The sequence below is a fragment of the Coturnix japonica genome, chromosome 23 (assembly GCF_054131305.1).
Source record: "Coturnix japonica strain WE chromosome 23, WE-NBRP24, whole genome shotgun sequence".
Lineage (NCBI taxonomy): Eukaryota > Metazoa > Chordata > Aves > Galliformes > Phasianidae > Coturnix > Coturnix japonica.
Genome location: NC_140685.1, coordinates 8,423,910 through 8,447,520, shown reverse-complemented (window position 1 = coordinate 8,447,520; position 23,611 = coordinate 8,423,910). Strand labels below are relative to the sequence as shown.

At 45.8% G+C, this 23,611-nt stretch overlaps 1 non-coding gene across 4 annotated transcripts in view; it reads right to left on the bottom strand.

Moving 5' to 3' along the window:
* LOC107322037 (uncharacterized) overlaps positions 1 to 23,611 on the bottom strand; it is a 63,515-nt gene that overhangs the window by 16,372 nt on the left and 23,532 nt on the right. Inside the window, exons 3-4 of one of the 4 annotated variants that reach the window (XR_014936861.1) lie at positions 9,898 to 10,023; positions 9,100 to 9,282 (exon numbers count right to left, since the gene is read on the bottom strand). This is a non-coding gene — a transcript (uncharacterized LOC107322037). Of the gene's footprint in view, positions 1 to 1,307; positions 1,797 to 5,808; positions 6,118 to 9,099; positions 9,283 to 9,897; positions 10,024 to 23,611 lie in introns of those variants that run through there. The other 3 variants (XR_014936859.1, XR_004309261.2, XR_014936860.1) reach the window with 3 other exon arrangements.

Genomic DNA, 23,611 nt, shown 5'->3' with positions numbered 1-23,611 from the left:
TCTCAGCCAAATAAGAAGTATTCCTGATTTTTTGAAGGTGAGAAGAGCTTGCAGCTCAGCATCCTTCTGTCTTTGCTTGTCTTCATTGTCACATAGCTCAAGAAAAGGCCATGAGCACCAACAGCTTCATTAAAACAAGGGGGGTTCTATGGGGTCCCTTTGGGCACACAGCCTCTTTCTAAAGGTCTGCAAAATGCACCGAAGAATTTACATGAGCAAGTAGACAATAAATAAGCATGGTTTCTTGGAAAAAGAGTTCAGAACCCCAGTGTGAAACATTCGGATCTCCATAACTAGAAAAGAGAGTCTGGAAGTCACTGGTTGAACTAAAATAACCTGAAAAAGGCCTGCCTTCACCTCTGCCATGAGCACAGCCTCTCACCACATATGCTGTGTATTGGAGAAAGTGTGTCTGAGGGCTCATGATACAAGAGTTTTGACCTTACCAAAGGCTCTCAAGCACAGAACTGGCTCCTGACTACGTGTCAGCATGGCAGGTCAGGGCAGCTGGAAGCAACAGCATGGCAAAGCTGGCAACATCTGCCTCAGCTACTGCTGGTGACAAGTAGCATGGAGTGGATGTAAAACACTACAGGTTGCTGCCATTTGAGCTCACAGGGCATTTAAAAAACCACAATGGCATTGCTGTATTCATTGGAAGCCAGTGTGCAAGTTGCTCCAAGGGAGCTGCGCAGCCTCAGGTGCTGCTGCAGCCAGCTCTGATCTGCAGGAAGTCTGCACAACTCCCTCCAGAGCTACGGCTCTGTGGTTGGAGCTGCATGAGCACTGAGCTCCACCAGTGCTCCTTCAGCCTGTTCAATGCACACGTCAGAAATAAGACCACAGGGTATCAAGGGCCACTTCCCCATCAATCAGATGGCTCTGAAACATTGCCCAGTGCTTGCCTTCAGGAATATTTACTCTATCTGCTCCACAACTTGCCAAATATCTTTGTGTGTGTGTGTCTCTTGTTGCTTTACTCCGTCTTTTAAATAAGGAGACAATGCTTTCTGTGTCTCCCTCCTCAGATACCAGCACTCTCCCAGGGACCTCTCAAACACTGAGGCCAGAAACCAACTCCAGGAACTGGAGGTTGCAATTAATCTAAAATTGGTGACTTGTCAATTTTAATAGTTTTAATTTCCCAGCTGTCCACTTGGGTTACACACATAAAACTTCCACATACTAAGAAAATACACAGAAAAACAGTTTCCCTGTCCTCCTTGCAGGATGTGACCTTTAGCTGCTCTCCCCTGCTTCCCAACTCAAGGAATTCGTTCAGCTTCTCAGCAGCCCCACTCACTCACCACTTTCCACTCGCATCCCTCTGAGGGCTCCAGCAGCTCCTTGCTCAGCTCAGAAAGATTTATACTTCTGTGCCCCCTTCGTATCCTTCCTCTCCAGGCTTTGATTTACCATTCCAGATTCCTTATCGCTCCGTAGCACTTCCTACATGTTTGTCTTTATCGCTTCTCGTTTTCCCTCTTTGGAGTCACCAATGAGTTTTGTTTCCTTAATTGCAGTGAGAAAAATTCACCCAGCAAAGAAGTCTTTACAAGGAACTGTGTAAGCCCGGGCTCCAATGGAATGTAAATGGCATTTTGCTTCTGAGGCGGTCCCTCAGCACAGGAAGGACTTTCAACCCATATCAAACTTCCTCGCGCAGTTCTCAGACCCTTCCCTGCTTTACATTTCCTGTGCATTCATTAAAGGAAAGCTCTGTGCCCTCCACAAGGCACGAGGAAACACAACCTTGTTCACCTATTCTCTTAGTGCCTCAACTCCTCCAGCAGCCATTGCCACAGCTGAGCGTCCTGGTCTTCATTTTTCTCCTGTCCTTCAGTTTACGATCTCAGTGGGGTCATCAGCACCCTGATGTGGTCGCATGGGACCACAGACACACTGACCTGGAGTACCACAATGGTTCGTGTTCCTCATCTTTTAACTCAGTCTTTGAAGTTACTTTCACATTTGTTCTCCTACCCCTCAATATTCCCCTCTGCAGGGATTAAAACTGCTGGTAAAATACCCTGCGAATGTTTCCGATCACAATTACACCTGTTCCTAGAAGGATTTCACAGTCAATTGAGTCTCATTATTCTTTTCATATTGGTCTTTCCTGTCCTGGTGTCCAGATTTCCCAAACACACAAACGAAGTTGAGAGCTGTATAGGTTATGATTTCAGAGCATTTTTAACACAGATCTTGCCCAAATACAGACATGCAAGTCTGGAAAGAAATGAAATACTTTTAGCTGGGGTAAAAAGGGGGGAAAAAAAAGGACAGAGGGGAATGTTTTCTATAAAGGCTGCTCCTGTAAAGGACTTGGATGTGCATGACCAAGTGGCCAGGCCAGCTGCTATAAATGGTGCAGAGTCCCAGACTAGATCAGTTATTCACAAATTAAGGCATTCCTGCTTTAGATCACACAACTCTGATCCCTTGAGGGGAAACTTCAGTTACCAGCATGAGTTAATACTGATCTGGGTATGACCAGTACTCAAGCATGCAAGATGCTGGGCAAAAAAACAGGGGAAAATTTAAGCTTGCTTTGTCATTAATTCAGGCTGAATTTCCCAATAGAAAAACAAAAGATCGGCACTTATGGGTGCAGTTCCCCCACAGCACAATAAGGCTTGCCTATTAAATGGGAGTTAAGGGACGCACTGCCTGGAAATAAACTCTACAAAGTCACACCAAGAGCAGGAATGGGAACCAGAGCTGCACTCCTTCACAGGAGGCTGTCAAGAATCCGCTGCTCCCACCAAAATCACCTGGGAGTCCCAGGTGTGTAAGGAGAGGGAAGACCTGATTTGTAAAATATTCCTCCTGGATGGAGTTCAACTTTACAAAAGATCTTTCAGCCCCTTTTCTCTTGTAACCTACTTTAGCTGTGAGTGCCAAGCAGCAATAAAACTACATTCACGTCCATTCAGAAATCATCTTGAAATGCCTTTGTGCAAAGGGAAACAGTTTCACATTCTGCACTTCTTCACATTTCACATGGCAACTTCTTTCAATTTCCAGCATAGAACAATTTTTCCAATAGGAAAAATCAAGTCCTACAGCAAAGTAGGCTGCCCCTACCTGTATTCACATACATGAAATAAACAAGGCCAGTAAAAGACTGTGGTTCAACTGCATGAAAGAGCCAACAGACAGCAAATGGGCACTGAAACTCCAACATCTGCCACAGAGATGGGGACAGCACGATTACATCACCCTGCAGTTGAAAGGAAAATATTGCTTATCTCTTCCACCGTGACATGGTAACTTTCAGCACAATGCTCACTAGTTGCAGCTCTGTCCTAAAACTCCGATTGCACAGCAGGGTAAAAATGGATGCTACCCTTAATAAAAAATGTACTGCAATGTCAAACACCACTACCAGAAAACACAGCGGCAGGCCTTGGCCTCTACTCCTCTACCTGCCCTGCCAGTAGAAAATTAGATCTGCTCATTCCTATATAACCTATTTCAAATCATACTGAATTACCTACAAGATACTAAAGTTAGACTAACAAATAAATTACTCTGTAGCTGAGCTGATAAAATGTGACTGTTTACATATGAGTTAATACTGGAGCTAAGATTAAAGACTACTTCAAACACAGCCTTTGCCCAATATGTAATATAAAATTCTGTTTGGTTTCGGCAGAGCTGAGAACGACTTTAACAACCTTGTTAATCACAGATTAAGAAAAAAGATCCTATTTGGCACCAGGCATGTCATTAAGAACATGTGGGGATGCAGGCGGGTGAGCAGCAGAAGTGACCTCGCTTAGTGCCAAGGAGAGGGCTTGGGGTGCTGGAGCTGCACCACGTCTGAGTGCACCCAGCAGCAGCCAGGCACAGTGAGCTCTGCTTCGAGCCCTTCACATCTTTGTGTTTTGATGCTCCTCAGACTGGTCTGGATCTGTTTGAAAAGCCAGCAAATATCCCTGGGTATCCAGAACTGCCTAACTAAACGTTTTCTAGTCCTAATGAAGTCCACTCCCTTTCTGAAGGTTTCTGACCTTGATGAAGGTCTGACATCACTCCAGGTCTGCATGACCTGGTGCTACTGATTTAAGCACTGCATAGTCCTTTCTGCTCTCTCAAGGCCAACACGCTGCACAGGGCAAAAGAGAAAATCTGCTCCATGTTAAATGTAGCAGTCATTTTGATGCATAACCCCAAAGACTTCACCTGAGCAGCACTCATCCTTGCTTCCCATTCAAGCCCAAGGTTCCCCAAAACAGTTAAGAGGGACTTCGCATATCAGAACACTCCAATTATAACGAACATCCCAAGGATAAGCACTGGACCATGGCAAGTTTTCCCACCAGCATTTCTCTGGAGTAACCTTCCAAGCCTATCTTTCGCTTTCTAGTCCTTGCTCTGCACAAACAAGGTCTGCCTGGGTGGCACATGGTACACTGCGGTGGTGTCCAAGCATCTACTTGGCAATGCCATTTCCAGCATGCACACATCTCCGAAGGCAGCACAGCCAACCTGACCACAAACCATTCTCAGTTATTGCAGGAAAGTCAGAAAAGATAAGGACGGATGGACCTTTCTTTCCCTGTGATCATTTTAGAAGTTTTTTACTGTGAATCTCTCAAAAGTAAAAAGAAGACCTGGTATCTGCCTTTCTACTCTGCAGAAGATAATCTGTGATTCAGCATGGAAGTCCTTCTGAGTTTTGCCTAGTTCCCATTACCACAGTGCCCAAATATCCCATTGTGGAACAAAGTCCCCCCCCCTCCCTCCACGCACAAGAAACATCAGGGGGTTTTCAAAAGAGAAGAGCAATCCTGGCGCCTCATATTCTGAAAGTGCTGTGCAGCCGACCTTTGAAAAGCAATTCTGAAATTCTTCTCCTCAAAACAGAACCTCCTAAAATCACTTCTTGTATTTATTAATGTCGGTCACATCTCGGCCCTGATGGCTTTGCAACGGAATTCAAGTTTATGGTCTGTACTCTATAGCCTTTAGTTGCTGCAATTTAATGCATACTTAAGACCCAAGCAATTGCAAAGAACATGCACAGAATCCTCTTCCTGCTTAGACTACACATGTTTTACATTGCTCGGTTTTTATGGTATATTCCATGCTATTCATGCCTGGTGTTTCTATAGCATCTCCCACTTCAGAAATGTGAAGGGAACTGAAGTGTCCCAGCAGGACTGGCAGAACCCCCTGCTCTTCAGCTACCAAGTGGTGCCTTTCTGCTCTCATGTGAAGCCCATGTTCTTCCACGGAAAGCTGCCAAATGGGTGCAGGACCAGACTAGTTCTGGGGGAGCTCTGGAAAAGGGCAGAGCTGAAAACTCCACTGCTGTGCAGCCAGCCCTGATCCAGTCCTTGCTTCCCTAAAGCCCACAGCACTTCAGTGACAGACAGACACTTTCCTTCCCCCTCCCAGGGTGTTCTACCAGCACTTTGCTGCTGTCACTACCAGAAAAGCAGGACATTCTGCTGAAATTGCTCTGAAAGTGTCAGGGAACCAGGAACGAATGTGCTAACAGTGGTATTTCTTTTGCATAGAGCTGCCATGTGTGCAGGCTTTCCTGGATACTTTTTTTTCTCCTACCAGTTCTGCCTGGCAGAAGTAGAGAGCTCTGAACAGCCACCCAGGATTCTTGGATGCCCAGCAGCCAGCCTGTAAATAGCAACTGTTGGACTTTGGAAATACTTGATTTACATACACTGGGATCAATCCTACAGTACGTGCTTGTCCTGGGGAGACCTGAGCCTGCTCTGTGCTACAATAAACCCAATTGACTGCACACACACGTTGGGAGCTTCCTGAAAACACCACACTCACCTCACCAATAAGCAGATTTCTGCGAGTCTCACCACCTCAACCTGACTTTCAGCAAGTTGTTTTGGGCCACGGTGTATCTGTGGGATGCTGTCATCAATCTGCAGAGTTCAGCAAAAGCCCAGGAATATCATTTCAGTTGAATGAAAAAGGTCAGCCGAGAGCAGCACAATAACACAACCAACCCGATCACATGAGGCATTCGTCAGATCTTGTTCCTGTCTGCTGCTCTCAGATATCTCTTTCTGGACTCCCATTGGGCCATCATGCCTCTAACGATGCCCACGTACACAGACATATGCTCTGCTTTAGTTAGAACTGACTCCTTGTCATGTTATGCAACTGAGCTCTACTCAGTGTTATCTTTTGATTGACTCCTCCACTATTCCCCTCCCAATGCATTTATCTAAGGCCAACAACAGCCAGCAAATACTGACTACAACCCTGCTCTTTGGCAGCTCATTCTGGCAGCGTTTTCAGGCAGTTTGAGAAGTGGGTGTCACTTACATTAGCTCACTCTAAAATGCATATAATCCCTCCTGCAAATTCTAGGCCATGGATTTCAACAGAGTTTCCAAAGTAGGTGTGAGGACCGCTCTGGCTGTGCTAATTTAGTCCCAATTGATTTATCTTGTCTCCTTTCATGGCAGCAAATTGTAAATACTTCCTTTGCTTCACTCAGTGTTTGCTCCCCACACGACAGCTCTCCAGCATTGACAGAATGTGTTAGTGAAAAGCACCTTGATGTCTGTTTGTAATATCACAGAGACGGAGCCATCATGTAGTGCCAGCCCTGCTCCAGGAGAGCTGCCTCATCCAACCTTTCTCTGCTTAGGAGTTCTAGGCCACATGACACAAAAGCTCCATAGTAAGAAACACAAATCACTCCTCGCAAGAGGTGAAATAGACCTGTCTTCAGGACAAGATGCAGAACTAAACTACTGATCCATTGGGGTCCTTTATAATTCCCTATGGCAGATGCTAAACCAGTTACAACCATGAATTTCTTCCTCTGAAGTCAGAATCAGCTGTTGCTGTCTTCTCTGGTCAGCAGCAGACTGCACCCTGCAGCCAGACTCCTGCTGCACTTAGTTCTTTATGGGTCCTACTTTAATGTCTGAAATCTAATTTTATCTTCATTTAGATGTGGCTAAAAACTCTAGCAGCTCTTGTTTTCTCTCTAGATGAGCCCCTACTTCTATAAATGGAACAGACGTTCTTTTGAACTTGTTTCAGTTTAGAGATGTTAAAAGGAAAGTCTGGTGCCCAGCCTCACCCTTTCCCACCACCTTCCTCCAGGGCTTTGCACAAGGCTTTCCAGGTAACATTCCTGGTTGGCTGATGGCTGGTACCTCTATCATTATTTCCCACAGAACTCTGCGGCACCTGGAAGCAAATCTGAGACCGTGCACAAAGGAAGAAGTGGTATTGGGAAAGCACGTGCTGTGCTGTGCTCAGTGTCCTTGCAGAAGCTGAAGGCTTTGCATCAGAACCCACACAGTTAGAAGCTGGGGCAGATAGAAGAACACAATCTCCCTCTTCCAGCAGCAGAAAACTATAACACAGCTCAAACCACATCAAGAAACCATGCTTGAATTGCTATTCTCAGGAGTCATTCAGTCACCAGCATCCAAAGCTGCTTAGGGAAGCAGAGAAAACCAGGTCTGTAGCTTCCTCTAAGTAGTGGCGCAAAGAAGTGGAAGTCTGTGGTGTACCAGTGTGATTCAGGAAGACTGACACTTCATTAGTGTGAGTAAAGGCATCACCACCCTAGTCTTTAACATACATATTTGCCTCAGTCCTGATGTAGTCATGAGATCCCCGCTGCACATGAGAAAGGCCTGTGTTCCAGTTGCTCTTAGTCCCAACTCATGGTACATTTTGCAAATAGAACACGAAACATTCCCTTTAGGGAGGGGAACGTTCAGACATACCCTGTACAAATCAAATGTAACTACACGTTGTACTACTGTTGCTTCTTAATTAACACAACAAGCAACTTAATAATTACACACCTTGGGAAAAAAGGTTGCTATAGACACATTTTGCAGTGAGCTTCCTCACCTCCTCCACTGGGAATTCCAACATTTGCCTCTGCAACAGAGAAATGTTGGGACTGGCATTTGCCACACTCAAGTCCACAAACCTCTGGTTGTGTCAGTTCCTGAATTACAGACCTGATGTCTGCAAATGATTGGTTTTCAAAGCAAAGGCAGCCATCCTTCTGAAGGCTGAGAAATGAATATATCATAAATCCGCATATGTGGCTTTCATTTATAAAGATCTAATTAAATTTTGTTCTGTAATTTCTCTACGCAGTATATACACACAGTATGTATTTTTTTTCCTTTTCTTTTGGTCATAAATACAAGCAATACATCACATAATTTTCTTCCCCTGTAACGTGCCTGATTTTTGTGCTGGTAAAGTAACATCTTATCCTTTTGTAGTCTGCTACAGTGCACTATAGAATCGTTATTGTATGTTACAGTCTGGTTTGGAGATCATCCAGCAAAGCTATCTGCTTCCTTTTAAAAATAAAACAAAATACTGTATTTTTCATGAAGTGTATAAAGCCGTGCAGAAATCCAAGCATGGAAAATAAACACAGCATTGCCAATACCAAACATTTAACAGGCCTGTTCTGGGCCACAAAATCACGAGTTTGCCTTACAAGTCTTGAGAATTCAAAGGGAAGTAATTTCAGGTTTCCTCAACTTGCCTCTTTTCCTTTCAGAACTTCTTGGTTGTTTTCAGGCTATTCTATACAATCAAACAGTTGACAATTTACCTTCAGTTTTAAAGAACGCTGAAACTTGCACATAATTACAGGCTTTGAGGAACCAGAGCTTTCAAGAACAACTGTAACAAAATTTGTGGTAAAGCTGCCAAAGCTGGTGCTGCTGTAGGCTGAAATCTGGTACCTGGCATAGGGCTGACACATCCTCATCCCCGTTAACCCTCACCACTGAGATGCAGACAAATAAGCAGTGCTGTGACAGACTCCAATGTGTACAGCTCCTTCTCTATACTTCCCTTTGGAAATTCCAACTTTCTGGCTGACTGCATGACAGGCTTTCTGCTACCAAACCAAACTGCTCCCTCGAGCTGAGAAACAAGTTCCTCCCAGCTCTTCTGAAAGGCATTTTGAAATATGGTCATAACTTATTACTGGCAAAATACACAAGCAGACGGTCAGTGCCTCACTTGCTCACACACATGTTCACCCTGACCAGGCTGAGGGCAGTGCACACCCACCCACTGCTTTCAGAGCCCTCTGCATCCTGCCCTTACCTTGCAAGTGTCTCCAAACAGAGTCCTGAAGAGCCCTTCTAGCCCAAGTTGTCGTGGTTCAGCATGCCCTGCAATGCAGTTTCCACTGGGTCAGGATCAGGGCTCCAGCATCCTCTCACAGACCCTCATCCCAAGGGCAAGGTGTGACAACAGACCACCAGGATGGGATTTACAGCATTGGCTCTGGTTTAGAAAAAAAAGGGGAAATTACCAAGAGGTTGAGCTATTTTGCTCTGACATTTGCAAAACAAAACATTTCGATTTTCTGTGTCAGAATGAAACTTTATTATGACTTTTCGAATAAAAAAGGCTGAAAACTAAAAGAGCATTTCAAAACAACATGAAATCATGCTTCAAACTGAAATATGATTTACTATAGCACGGTTTGAGGGTTTGGGACCTTTTTTTCTGCCAGAAAACACTGATTTAAGGGTGGTTCTGATCAATCTCAAACTAACACTGCTTTTCCCCAGTTTTTCTGCATAACTCTTACACTGAAATTAGCTGCTCGCCCTGCTCTTGTGGTACTCCCAGTCCTCAATGGCAACTCACAGCCTGTGGATCCATGAGCTGGTCCATTTCTCATAGGCAATGTCACACCTGCACTTGCTTAAAGGAACGGCACTGCCCTAATAGCAGGGAGTGCTCAGTGAGGCATTCTGCATGGCTGGGACTCACCATGGGATAGGAGCTGCACAAGAAGATTTTGTGTTGTTTTATATACAAGAGTCACATGGAGTTACCATGTATGTACAGCAGAGTTCTCAGTTTGTTAAAGAACAGAAAGGGGCAACGTACCCTCCGAGGTGCACAGGGAGCACTCCTGCAGGGACGGCAGCTGGGGAGGGCTGCGATGAGTTCCCATCGGTGCCGACATCCTCAGGGGTCGTGGGATTGGCCTGTGCATGAAACACTCGGGCTTCTCTGGCAAAACAAAAGCATTTCACTGCAGTCAGCAGAGCTGGACAAACAAGCAGGAGATGATGGATCATCTGTTTTCTTCAGCCCAGCCCCAGGCAGGACTCAGGGTAGCAGCACTGACAAATGTGGGTGCCAAGTACTGTGCCTTGGCTCTGCCCGAGGTGCGTGCAGCCAGATTTCACTGGTGCAAAGAGAAGCACTAAATCCTGTGCAGAGCAAAGCACATCACTCACCACTCCAGGCAAGGCTGTTTCCTGAGACAGTCGTGAATTCATTTTAACACCACGATTTGAGCACAAGATCATTTTCCCCTTCTCCCTTTCATGATGGTAAAGGAGCTCAGGTGCACCTCACCCGCTCATCACTGTCAGCCTGCAGTTCTCGGACATTCCCATGCTGGGATCATGGGAATCATGCAATAGTGTGTCAGCTCACATTCAAGCCCAGCCAGCATAATTCTGCAGCTCAGATCTTCTCAGAAACAGCTTTGGTGTGTGAGGCACCGGTTTCTTCGCATCTGATATACAGTCTGAGACTGCACATCCAGAAACCAACTTCTGTCAGCCTGAGACAAAGGCTCAGGATCCAACCCTGTAAATGATGCACAAAAGGAGCCCCACTCACACAGGCAGCCCCGCAGCACATCTAGGAGTGCCTGGCCCCAAGCACAGATCCATTTTCAGATGATTTGTTATGAAGTGCATTAATTAAAGGGCATCTTTCACTGTGGCGTTTGTTGCCAGTAAATGGGTTATGTGTAGCAGTGATATGTTTCAGTGTTGACGTGTAAGGGTAGCATCGCTTCAGCAGTGATAGGGAGGTGTTGATGGGATAAAGCCCACCCTCCAGTACCTCCATTTCTGCAGCTGCAGCCATGCCAGCCACTTGGGTTTCTCCATTCCACAGTCCCAGTGTTAATGCTTAGCAAGTGCCTAATGACTTTAGTGGGATTGCAAAGACCTCACTTCGTGCTGGATGCTGTAGGAAATAAAAGGCAAACCTCGTATAAAAACAAAATAGAAAAAGGCAGGTGGGGAAAGGGAGCTGCAGGGTTGGATCCATTTTAGATGCCCAGCTCCTAGCACTAAGTCACCCAGATTTTGAAGGGTGAGGAATGGGACAAGCGAGGATTGCTCCAGCAGCTAATGGCACAGCTCCCACAGCCACCAGGAGGGTCCCCATGAGCCTTGCAGGGCACTGTGCCCCATCCCATCAGCTGCCAAGGGCCCTTTGCTCCAAGAAGAGAAAAGTGACACAGCTCTCTGTAAATTTCAGTTGTTAAATACACCCTTACATTTACATCAGGTCACCCTGTGAGTCAGTGTGACACATGAAAGGGCCATTTTGCAGCACAGTGCTATGTGCCATAGAGATGTGATCAATCACACAAAGCAAATAACCAGCTCCTACAGCTCCCAGCTCCAGCAAGGGCAAATGTCAGCCCTGTGCCAGGAACAAGCCCATGAGCTTTCCCACCCACATGGGGCAGAGGCTCCAAAGGAGCCCATGGGATCTTGCGGGAGATGGGCCCTAGGAAAGAGATGCGCGCAGCAGCTTCCAATGCCATTTCTGCCTTGAAAAAGCAAAGTGAATCCTGCCCAACCTTCATGCCAAGGCAGGTCAGCCAGGCTGCAGGGCTCCGGAAGCTGTCCTAATATTTACCTGTTCTCAGGGCACTCACAGAGTCGCACTGTTCAGTCACACATAGTGGCTAATGAGCTTGGGATGCTCTGAGTTTGCCATCCCAGCCCAGGCTCACTCTGTAGCACAAAGAGTGGGTGAGGAACCACTAAGAGCCAATATACAGTGGAGAACTGTTTGGGAATGACTTGCTGAAACCAGCCCCTGAACTCTATGAATAGACTCTGTAAACAGCACTGCAAAGTTCTCCTCAAGGCTTTAGCCCTCATCTGGTAAAGGAAAACGTACAGCTGAAACAGACTGTGAAAACAGGGAAAATAGCATCACAAAATGCCACAATCCCCGAGAGGAAAAAACCTTTATCCTGTGTCCACGCAAAGACTGAACGCAGATTTAATGGCAGAGATCTCTGCAGCCTCTCGAGCAACGTTCGCTGCCCGGTTCCTCGGGGGAAGGAGGCAATGGGTGGAAGCCGCCTGCAGGGAGCGCAGCCTCGGGCGCCCGGTGCCGGCACAGGGCAGGCAGGGATGTCTCGCAGCGCAGCTCTGCGGGCTGTGCCCGGGTTCCGCTGGCTGCTGCCTGCCCGGACCGGGCTCAGCGCTGCTGTTGGCACACAAAGCACCCAGGGTTTGCCGGGGTTACAACAGGCGGCAGCCACCCCCGATTCCCAGCGTGCGAGAGGTCCGACTTGTATCCTCATAACCTCTGCTCTAAACAAAGCGGCAACGCCATTAAGCAAGACAAAAGCCAATAAAAAATCTGGATGGTGAAAGAGCCCATGTGTGGGGAAAACGCTCTATTGACCCAATAGGGCAGGGAGCAAAATTGCAGTTAAGATCTTATCCTGAAACTGTATGGATTGCCCTGATCTGTGGCAACACACTTAAACCTCTCTGCCACAAAAGCTCCTTTTCTGCAAGACACTGCAGAGCAATATTGCAGCAGGCGCACAGCAATACCCAGCTCAAGGATTGCAGGGGTAAATCCTCTCTGGGGAGGAGTCAGCGCTCCAGGAGCACTTAGTGATGCCAAGACAGAGCTACAGCGCTCTACAAAGAGCTCTCTTGCTAATTGAGCAAGTGAAGGCTTTTTGGAAGAAAAACAAATATATTTGCAGACAGGCTAAAACAATAAAGGGAAAATTTTAAAAGCTGAAGAAAGGGACCGGAAAGTCAACAATAGGAATTAAAATCTCCGAAGCTGTTGCCTGCAAACAGGCTGTGGAGGGTGTGCTACCAGAGAGAACTCACAGCTCTGTCCCTCCTCTGTCCTGCTGTGCATTACCTGCATGGGAGAGGAGGTGGCCCTGCGAGAAGGATGCAGGAATCAACGTGGTGCTTCAGAGAGCAATAAATCAGCAAGCATCAAAGCCACAATCTGTATCGAGGATTTCAAAATCAGAAGTGTTGAAACCAAGAACTTTCCTTGGGGAAGAGCCAAACGCCAGGGAAAGGCAGAGCTGGTGGGGTCTGAGCTGTGGGGAAGCATAGGGCCTGAACGGGAGGCGGCTGTGCAGCATGGAATGCAGCTCAAGCCACTCTAACCCTGGGAACACTATAGGTTATGGAGCTACAGCAGAGACCTCATCCTAACAGGAGAACACCAAATTCCTTCTTCCTGTAGCTCAACCATCTCTATCAGCCGCTATTCTACCGAGCTACAGGGCTGGGATGTTAAAGCCCAGTCTGCCAGGTTTTGTTGTGCTGCCGGGGTGATGGCTGGGGATGGGAGCACTGCTCACAGCTGCTCTGGCTCGAAGGACCCCACGCTCCATTACGCACTGACATCCAAACACACACAACACAGGAATCAGACACCAAGAACAGAGCCGAGAAAGTCACATTCTTGCAGAAGAGATCCACCTGGCAGCTGGCCATTTTCTCCAGCACAAACCACAAACTTCTGATGGATTTCCAAGGAGGATTAAACTGTTTCTCAGTTTTGAGAAAAAATCAGGGTATGCCTAAAGTCATTTGCAGTACCCACGTTTAAGCAAGATGCCTGAGCGTATGCTTATATCCCTGCATTTCACACAGCACACTGAGCAGCACCAACCTTCCCAGCCTCCAGAAGCAATTCCTTAGTGCAAGAACCCACCAAGATCCTGCTCCAGCTGCTACATTAGATGCTAATCATTCCCGTGATGCTCAGTTCTTCCTGACACCACAGTGAGAGCTGCAGCCCATTACATTGCTGCAGTGCTGCCAAAGATGCTGCAGTCGAGGGGTGATTCAGACTGCTTAACTCAGACCTTCTCACACACTGTGGGCCAGGTTCACACGATAAAATCCAGAGTCATTCCTTTGAAATGACGCTGGTTTTAGCTATTACTGAAAACTACTGACTTATTTTTGTCAGTGTTATTCTGGATTTACAGCAATGAAAATGAAAGAAAAAAACTGAAATTGCCTGTCATTGTCAGTTAACTGGGGTTAGCACAGGGTGTGAATTTAAAGCAGAAGAACTGTCACTGAATTCCTCCCCAGATTACAGCAGAATTGGAACAAAACCACAATTTGTTCTGGATTAAAATAGCAGGATTTGGGAATGTGCACTCCAGAGCAGCATCCTCTTCTGTTTCTGTCACTCTGGAACAGTAAGAGTAGCTGTGGAGGAGCAGCAAGATGGCCCTTCTGCTCTGACCTTCTGGGCATCAGGGAAACTGCTTCCCACCTCCTTTCTGCTCCAAACCCAGCTGACTCTCCTAAAAGGGTTTCTGCCCACAAATACAGAGCAAAATTCTATCGGGCCCACCTGCACCATTTCCTTTCAGCACGAGCTTTTATCGCTAAACTCTTAATTTATCTAAAATGGAAAAAAAAAAAATCTCAGAGAAAAGCAAAATAAGGATTTGTAGGAATACAGCAGCGTTTTCCAAATGTGCTTTCCCCGTGAGTCAGGGTCCATTCCCATGCACTGACACATCCTGCGCTAACCTGTGGGCAAAGCTGGAGCTGCGCACAGCCCAGACACATGGAAGACACTAAGAGAAACCAAAGGGAAAACTTTGCATCCCAGGAACAGCCCTACAGGACACACTTTGCCAACATTTTTATTCCCAGGATATCAGCACGCTGCTAATTCTGCTCCACACTATGAAAACTGCGCACCAGCTGGAAAGCAAATCCCTGCTGCTGGACTCAAGGGGCTCTGGAGGAGTTCTGATGCCTCTGTAGAAGCTGCAACTCTAATAATCATAGTCACCAGTGCCCTGTGGTGCCCTCATTGCGCTCCTGCTGATGCTGGGAAGTACAGGCGTGTCCAAGCCTGAGGGGTGATTCCAACAGACAGGTTGTGCACTCACGCACAACAGCTACTCCTGTAAAATGCCACACCTGGACATATTTATTCTGGAATAAAATGTGACTTGATACTATTTACTTTATACCTTTGGGCAGTTTACTCACTTTCTCTTAAGGTGGAATAGGCTAACACAAACCAAGGCCATTTATTCCAAGAACCGTACTGTTACACTGACAACTTATACAGGAATACTGAGAATGAGTGACATTATTCCTTAGTTTTAAACACAGAAAAGCTCACATTTAATTGCATATGTTAATAACCAGTATATATCACTTCGATGTTCCCAGGACCAAAGAGCCTTCCTGATGAGGACAGCTTGGGTGAGTACCTGTGAGTAAGGCTCCCTCCCCCAAAGCATCACCATTGGATCTAAAAGGCAGGCAGTGATTTTCCCAGCATCTTGGGCTGTGATTATAGGATGTATCAGCCCAAACATCCTGAATGCTCTTAATTAAACTCTAAGGGTGAAAAATTAACCACCATAGGTATTCTATTATGCGTGACCAGTAAAAAGAAAAATTAAAATAAAAAAATCACTTTAAATTTACATAATGTTGAACTGAAAATTATTTAGCAGTCACATTGAGACTTAGATAATTGGTAATTATTTATCCTGTCTTTCTATCACCAGGGAGGAGCAGGCGGTGCATTGCCATCACTTTGCTTCACGGGGGATCTCAGGAAGGGGCTGCACTGCTGCATTCCTGCCCTCCTGCAGCAGTCATGCTGCACACCCTGTAATGGCCCTGAGCTCATGGGGACGGCTTCTGCTGCCTCCACACACAAATAGCTCTTTATCAGACTCCAAAAATACTTTTACCGGCAATGTATAACACACGCTGTATGCTACTAATTAATCTCCAAGCCAGACTTGCGTGGAAAACACTGTTCAGAGTGCTGGGCAGGATTATAGGCAGGTTACTCAAGCAGGCAGAGAACATGATGGGACAGGAGCTCCCATGCAGGTACTTGCCCTGCAGTGCTCCCAGGACAGCCCTGCTGAGCAGCACTGCCATTGCTCTGAGATATCCCCAACACTTGCCTTGTTTCTCTGGGGATGCACCAAACCTGTGCTGATGGGAAGGGACACTTCCATCTCCTGGGTCCCTTCAGCCAAACCCCTGCCTTGCTGCTAGGCTGAAATAACCCCTCTCAGCTCTGCATGTATAGTCCTGACTTCTCCCAAAGGAAAACTTATCCAGGATGACCACACAGACCTCTGCAGCCTCACCCAGTTGCTCTCCCTCTTAGGAGCTCCCACCAGTGCCTGCAAGGAGGCAGGGGACACTGTCACAACAAGGCTTTTCAGAAGCCCTTCCAACCTTTCTTCTTGTCCAAGCCTTTTCCCAGGATATTCCCTCGAAGTCCCTGCCAAGCACACACATGGTGCTGAGGCTGTTAGGCTGTGCACGAGGTGGGCACCCATCCATCACAGCATGGGACGTGCTGCAGCACTCACTGAGAACAGGAGAGTATCCACTACTCTGTCTGCAGTGCCAATATATCAGCCCAGGAGAGATCCCTCAAGGTAAAGACAATAACCTTCCTTATCAAATCACCACCTTAATGAGCCATGATTGCAAATAAAAGATGATCGTGTGAGATAATGCTTCAGTATGAAACCAGATACAACAGAATACGGACTGCCATGATCACTGCAAAACACAGGAGGTGATTTATACAGATTTTCCTTCATAACAGTTATAGCAAACATCAAAATTCACCTCAGCATTTTGAAACCAGGCCCCAAAATTTGCCTTCTAAGAAAGTCCAAGAGCATCTGGTATCTGGTAAATGATTCCCCACAGCACTGCATTTTAAAGATAACAATAGGGACTATGGCAAATCCTTGCACAATGAGAATCTCTGCTATGCATTTCATCAACTGCAAGACATCAGCAGGACGTCAGCCTGGATGCTCCCTCCTCATCCTCAGCAGCTTCCAGCCACACACTGCAAGGAATAACTCTGCTTTACATCCCTACTGACACCACACATAGATTCAGAGCTATTGTGCTGCTCAGAGCCCTCGGGAACTCGAGCAGACAACTTAAGGAACAGGAAAGGCTTTACCATCAGTGGCATCTACCTGCTTGGGTGATTCAACACATGGGAAATTTCACTTCTAAGTACTTCTCATTTCTGGTCTGTAAGTCACCAAAGCAACAGCTGGAACCTCCCCTGCTGCTGGATGAACATCTCCGAGTTCATCCAAGTAGAACTATAAGTGGCAAGGTAACATAATTAAATCTCCTCATCTCATAGCCCAAAAGATAATCCAATTCATAACTCACAATGTGCCCGTGCTCTCAAACAGAAGGGGAAAAAAAAAGAGAGAGAGATTTGGAAGTTAAGACTTCATTGGACCTGAGACAGGGAAGAGATGGTGTCAGTCTGTCCAGTATGTATTTATATATCAGCCTTCAGAGAACAGCAATGCTCAGTTGTCCTCATATGTTTGTCTGCCTGGGGAGAGGTTTCCAGTTACACAAATTTATGGCTGGGTGATATTAGCAGATCTGATTTCTTGAGAAAGATAATGAAGTCCAGGCAAGGAGCAGAAATGTCAGTATGACAAGCTGATCGCTTACTACACCATAACTTAATACATCCTGTGCATGTTTGGGAGGATGTTTTTGATGAACTAGCAACCTAAATTAGCAAGGAATTTTTAACATGTGCCTGGTCTTCTCACACGTCAGGTATCAGGATTCACCTTTAGGGGGGAGATCATTCCCTAAGCATGACTCCATTCGCTCTAGCATTGCGATTTATGACTGCAAGGTGTTTGGAGGGATGAGTGGAGAAGTGGAAACGTCCACGATTATTCAGGGAAAGAAGAAGCTATCGGACAAGACTGCACCATCAATTTCCAGATCACACAGCTCTCTTCTGAGCAGGACTAGAGAAACCACAGCCAGAGCTGTCTGCCTCTCAATGACCAGAATAACCAAACACAGACAGAAAGGTCCTGTTCTCCAAAATACAGAGGACAGGAGCGGAGTGATTTGTTACACTCCTGATCCCAGATAGCTAAGTCCTCCTTTTGTACATCCCTGCAAGCTCAAAAAGTGAGACTGATGACTTTTCTCCTCCTCCTGATCACAGTGGGATGAAACAGAATGGCTGACACGAGCCTATTGGCAGTTTGTAACAAAACTGTGACAGAAGAAGACAGGTTAAGGCCTCCTGCTTTGTTATCTTACTGTAGTCAGATCCTGTTTACAAGACCAGTGAATACAACAGCCAGAGAAGTGAAACTGTTTACTTGTAGTAAACTGCTGATGCTCATAGCTTTTGCTCCATGTGCCTCTCATGTTGCTTTCCCATCCTTCCAAATATAGTCTCCTGTGATAGCCAAGATCTGGAAGGCTTTTAAGCAGGAGTCTGTTCCCAAAGGGCAGTGCGCAATGCAATTTGGCCTTTGCATATCACTGGCACTCAAGATAGAGAAAGAAATAATCTTCCTGGAGATTAGACAGAAATCTGTACAAACTCAGAAACAGGGAGATTAATTGCTGGAAATATTACCAAACCTGTGTACCATGTGAGGTACATGCTCATGCAGGGTGTTACGTATGTGCATGTGTATATCTTTATATAGCAGGCACGGTGGGCGTATGTACATACAATCTGCCCAGAATTTCACAACTTAACTGGGTGGAGGGCAAAGAAAGCTGTTGTGTGGAGGGAACAGAAGGATCCTTCTATTTCTTGTGCTAACTGTATAATTTGTTAATTCTCAGTGACCTGCTTGGCTCAGAACAAGTGCTGGCTTATAGCTTTCAACTCTGACCCAATCTGTGAATTCAAATTCCAGCCCTCTTTTGTAGCCATGGGAAAGTCCACAGACATCCTTCAGACCCAGAGCAAGAAGGAAGCAAAATAATGTCCAAGAGCCATGGAGAAAGCAGAGGTCTAAAGACAGAAAATAGCAATAGAAGTGGCAAAGACTGAACTGCATTTTATCAGCACAGGGAAGCTACCTCAGGTATTGCCAGAGCCCACAAAGCTGCCCATGCACTAATGTGCTTTGAGCTGCTTGCATGAATTACTGAGTAAAATGCTGGTCCACTGATGTCCATGAGAGTTTTGCCATTGACCTGAATGGTAGCTCCACCCCACTCTTATTTCTTCTGCTGATAACACTGTAAAGAGCCTCACTAAGTTAGGAAGTGGAAACGTGCCCAAGGCACTGCTAGTGATGAGCTGCATGTCTGTAGATGGTCACTAAACTGTAAATAAAGCTGTAAGTCTTTGGACTTTGCCCACAGAAATGTAGTGGGGTTTTTTTCCCCAACTGAAAATTCAGGCTTGATAGAGAGCAGGGAGAGCACACTGACTTCTAAACCTCCCAGGGCGGACTGACATGGAAGACCAAGCTGATGCCAGGAACAGAAGTAACTGACCTCTCTGTCTTAGAAAGTTATTCATGCTAGCAAAAATACAGAGTATAAAACATGTATTAGCAAACGACAAACATTTCTGACAGCAGCTGACAGAAGGACATGCCAGAGAACAGCTCTGTGGGCCTTCAGCTTTTCATTCCTTTCTATACAGATTTCTGCTGGAGATGAGCTGACTTGGTTTTGGAGTTATCTCCTGAGCCCACACCTCCCACATCACCGAACCCTCCAGGAACCTTCCAGATTCCCATCAGCTTTACAGAGAAGGCGTCACATCTCTTAATTTTCAAGTGAGAGCTGGAGCTCATCAGGCTGAGAACTATAAAACATTCCTCACAATCTGGGCTTTCTCGTGACTGACTCTGCCTTCCCTTCCCCAGGCAGCAGTGGCAGAGCAGTGCAGCAGCTGAGCAAACACAGGCCGGTGTGCTGAGCTGGGAGAGCTGGTGAAAGGCACAGCTACACCCCAAAGTCACGGAGCACAGAGGGAGAGGGTACGACACACCTGTGTAAGAAGTTCAAGTTTTAAACAACAAAGGTGTCAATCACAGGGTTTTGATTTTCCAAGAGCTAGCAGAAAAAAAAAAGCAGAGTGATGAGGTTTGACAGAACTCCTAAAATGAGTCTTTCTTCTCTGGTCCACATGGCAAAATTCATCCATTTCTAGGCTGTGTCACTCAGAAAAGCACTGACCACAAACACCCCCAGAGCTCTCTGGGAGAACCCTTCAGTATAATGCTAGCTGTACACAAACCTGGAAGACACGCAGGTGTTTAGATCTCCTAATCTGAGCTCCAAATCTCACTCAGAGCCATCTTTTGGTTCTTCACGCATCTTTTGATCTAATCCTTGTCCTGACTTGTATTGGTGATAATGCCACCGGCAACAGGTGAAGTCAGGAATGTGAGAACAAAGAGACGTAGAACAGATAGAGAACATCCAGGCCATAAAGCCCAGCTTCCTGAAAAACTTACAAGCCTGGAAACTCTTCTAGTTCTTCTACCCACTTCTATTTCATCAAATAAAGGAATTTAAATCACCCTATAAACAGACATGTACTGACATTTCCCATCCAATGAATGAACAGCTGTTATTCCAAAAAATCATTTTCGCATAAATGAGCCTAGAATTAATTTTCATCTTCTAGATTAACAAAAACTAAGATGTCGTTAAAAAGTATTTTAAAGGTAGATGCTGACTTAAGTTAGCAAGTGCCAGAGTAGCTGACACCTCACTGCCAAGCCAGGAACAACTGCTGCCCCCAGCAGAGCTCCTTTGATTTCCCTGGCCTTGCACAGCAGCCCTGCTCCTGCCCATCAACCACCCAATGCAGAGAGCACCCAAATCCCTGCACACACCTGCTCAACAAACAGCAGAGATGCACACTGAGCTGTACAAAGGAAGATGAAATAGGAAAGGACACACTCTCCTAATACCACGAGACTGAAGAAGCAAGAGCAACAGATGCCAGAAAAGCAGATAGAAAGGGCAGCATCTATTACCACTTACCAGGTACACTGTTGTTTTAGTACCATCGCACATAAAATGCTTGTTCCTGTTCCTGCCAAAGTTAAAAGCAGAATTCCCACTAGCTGGCCTAAGAATCAGGTCCACTATGTACTTTAAAGAGTTAGATCAGCAGCTTTCAAAGGCTCTGGAGGGTTTTCATAACGCTGCCTAATTAATTCACAGGCAAACAGATTATTTCTCAGGAGGTGAAAAGCAAGAATTATTTAAAAGCAGCCTTTAGGCAAACTACCAGGGAATAAGAAAAACGTAACTACTGGTTATGTCAGATTTCATTTTCCAGATCAAAAAATATTCTATCAGCTTCTCCTTTCTTGTGAATCTCAAAAGGTGTAACGAGAACCTGCATGTGCAGGAAAAGAAGCTGCTCCATGCAGCTCCAGATACCCATGGTCCACATTGCAATGCACTTCTGCTAACATCTCCTAAGTGGAAGCACATCAATGCATGGCAAAGCAGCACAAAGGTAGAAGTGGCTTCCCCTCCTCTCTGGGTCTCCTCTGCATGGGACAGAAAAGCTTTGTTCATATTGAATTATGCAATGCAAGAGACATTACAGGCCACCACTGCTTGACATAAGTAGCACAACTGTAACCTCTTAGTCTAATATCTGCATAAAATAATAAAGACTTTATCCAGAGGTTTTATTTTCTAAGTGCCACGAGTTGTGCTTGGTGGGAGAGCACAGCTGCTGGTAAAGCCCCACAGAAGGTCAGTGTCAATGCTGGAACGAGTCAAGGTCTCCTCCCTGCCCTGCTGACAAATGCCACCTCCAGATTTGCAGTCGCTGTAGTTTGGCACAGATCTGCTGAAGCAACTGAAACTACACCTGCCTACCCCAGCACTGGTTTTGGCTTGAAAGGGAGGTAAATGTTTTTAGAAATCATGTCTGGAACATCAGACCAAAAAGGCATTAAAGTCTCAGGTCCTAGTGGAAGTCAATACAACCAAATTCTATAATATCTCTTCAAAGAAGCCAGCACAGATGAGAGTGATAGGAGAGCTCTCATGTTAATACATCACTTAACTGATCATTTAGAAAAGCTTACTTAGTATTAGCTCTATGCATAAGAGGTTTGTGCTTCTTAATCCCACCTAAGCCTTTTAAGACACTCTGTTTTTTAATTCAAGGTTTTACAAGGAGAGGGTGTTAAACTCTGTCCTACACAAAGAAGAAAATGGTGCAGGCTGGAGAGCAAAGGACCCTGTGAGAAGCACGGCAAGTCAAAGATGTAGCAAATCCTTTGGGACCAGTTTTGTGGCATTCCCATGTCCTGTGTGGGCAGTGGGAAGGAGTGAAGGGTACAGCACAGCCTGGTCAGACCCTGCTGGGGTTGAGCAGAGATGCTGCAGCCATGGCAGCAACTCCAAGTGGGGGAAAGCTCAGGATATTCTGCCAGACAGATATAAGACAACCAATAGCCAGATGATCAGCTTGAAAAGAAAAGCATCTCACCAAAACTCTTCTATAAGTAGCAATATTATTTCTAATTTGCTGCAATACTGCTGCAGTGGCTCTTCAAAGCTGATTCTCTCTGCTTTGCCTTCAGGATGTGGGAATCATTCCTATGCAACTGGAGTGGTAAAGGGCTCTGCATTATTCAGCTCCACTATCCCATCAGCCTCGCTCCTTCACTCTGCACACAGAACAAATTTCCCCCACAGCAAAACCAGCTTCTGGAAACTCCCAGGCTGGGATAACAGTGTGTCTTTGCTCCTGGCACAGCAGAGGTGATGGCTGCCACTCCCCTGCCAACGTCTTGGTTTGGGGGAACTCTGCTGCTGAGCTGTTTTTCTTTTTGGGGTGCTAAACAGCAGTTTTGGAAATCTTTAAATATTCAAACTTGGGCTCAGCCAGTCAGATCCAGAGAGCACTCAGAAAACACCAGCATCCGACAGGGCTGGCGCAACCTCCTGTTTTTCTGGGATGCCCTCCAGGTACCTGAGGACTGTAAAGCAGAGAAGAGGGGAGAGTCAATAATTCACGCTTTTACAGGACAAGATTCAGATAAGCCTGAGCAAACCATGCACTCTGCTGGGGCTTAGCTGCTCCAGTCCTTACATATTTTTGGCTGACGGCTCCTTTGAATTCTAAAGGAAAATTAAGAAGCTTGCTGTTTTAAGAGGTTTTGCAAATCTCCTTCCTTTAATTCTCCTCATGTACTCTGTATGGGTGTGTTCTCATTACAGCTAGGAAAGACCTGAAGATCTTGTTTCCAGGCTCTTCAGAGTGGGGCAGATTTGAATTCAAGTCACGGGAATGTGAAAACAAAAAAGGTAACACTGGAGGATTTCCTTACTCTCCATCTTTCCCCAGACTTGACTTAGATCTTGGGGTCTTACTGATTTCTGTATCTTTTCACAGCTACGGTGCCAAAATTGTATTTGATGTTAACATACTACAGACAAGATATTTACATTTTTTCATGGACTCATCTAGATTTGAATGCATTTGCTACCTTAGGTGGCCCAAAAAGACCTAAGAGCTGACTTAACACCATGGCTGGTCTGTATGATAAGGCAGGTATTGTGGCAGTCACAGTCGGAACTGTGTGGAGTAGTTTAAGGGAGATTCTGATGAGGCCATTTACTTATGATTATTTTATAGCCTTCAAAATGTGCACAGCAAACGTAATGCAAGCAAGGACTCATTTCTGTTACGTTCAAGAAAATGTTTACGTTGGCAGAAAATGTATCTCTTCAAAGCCTAT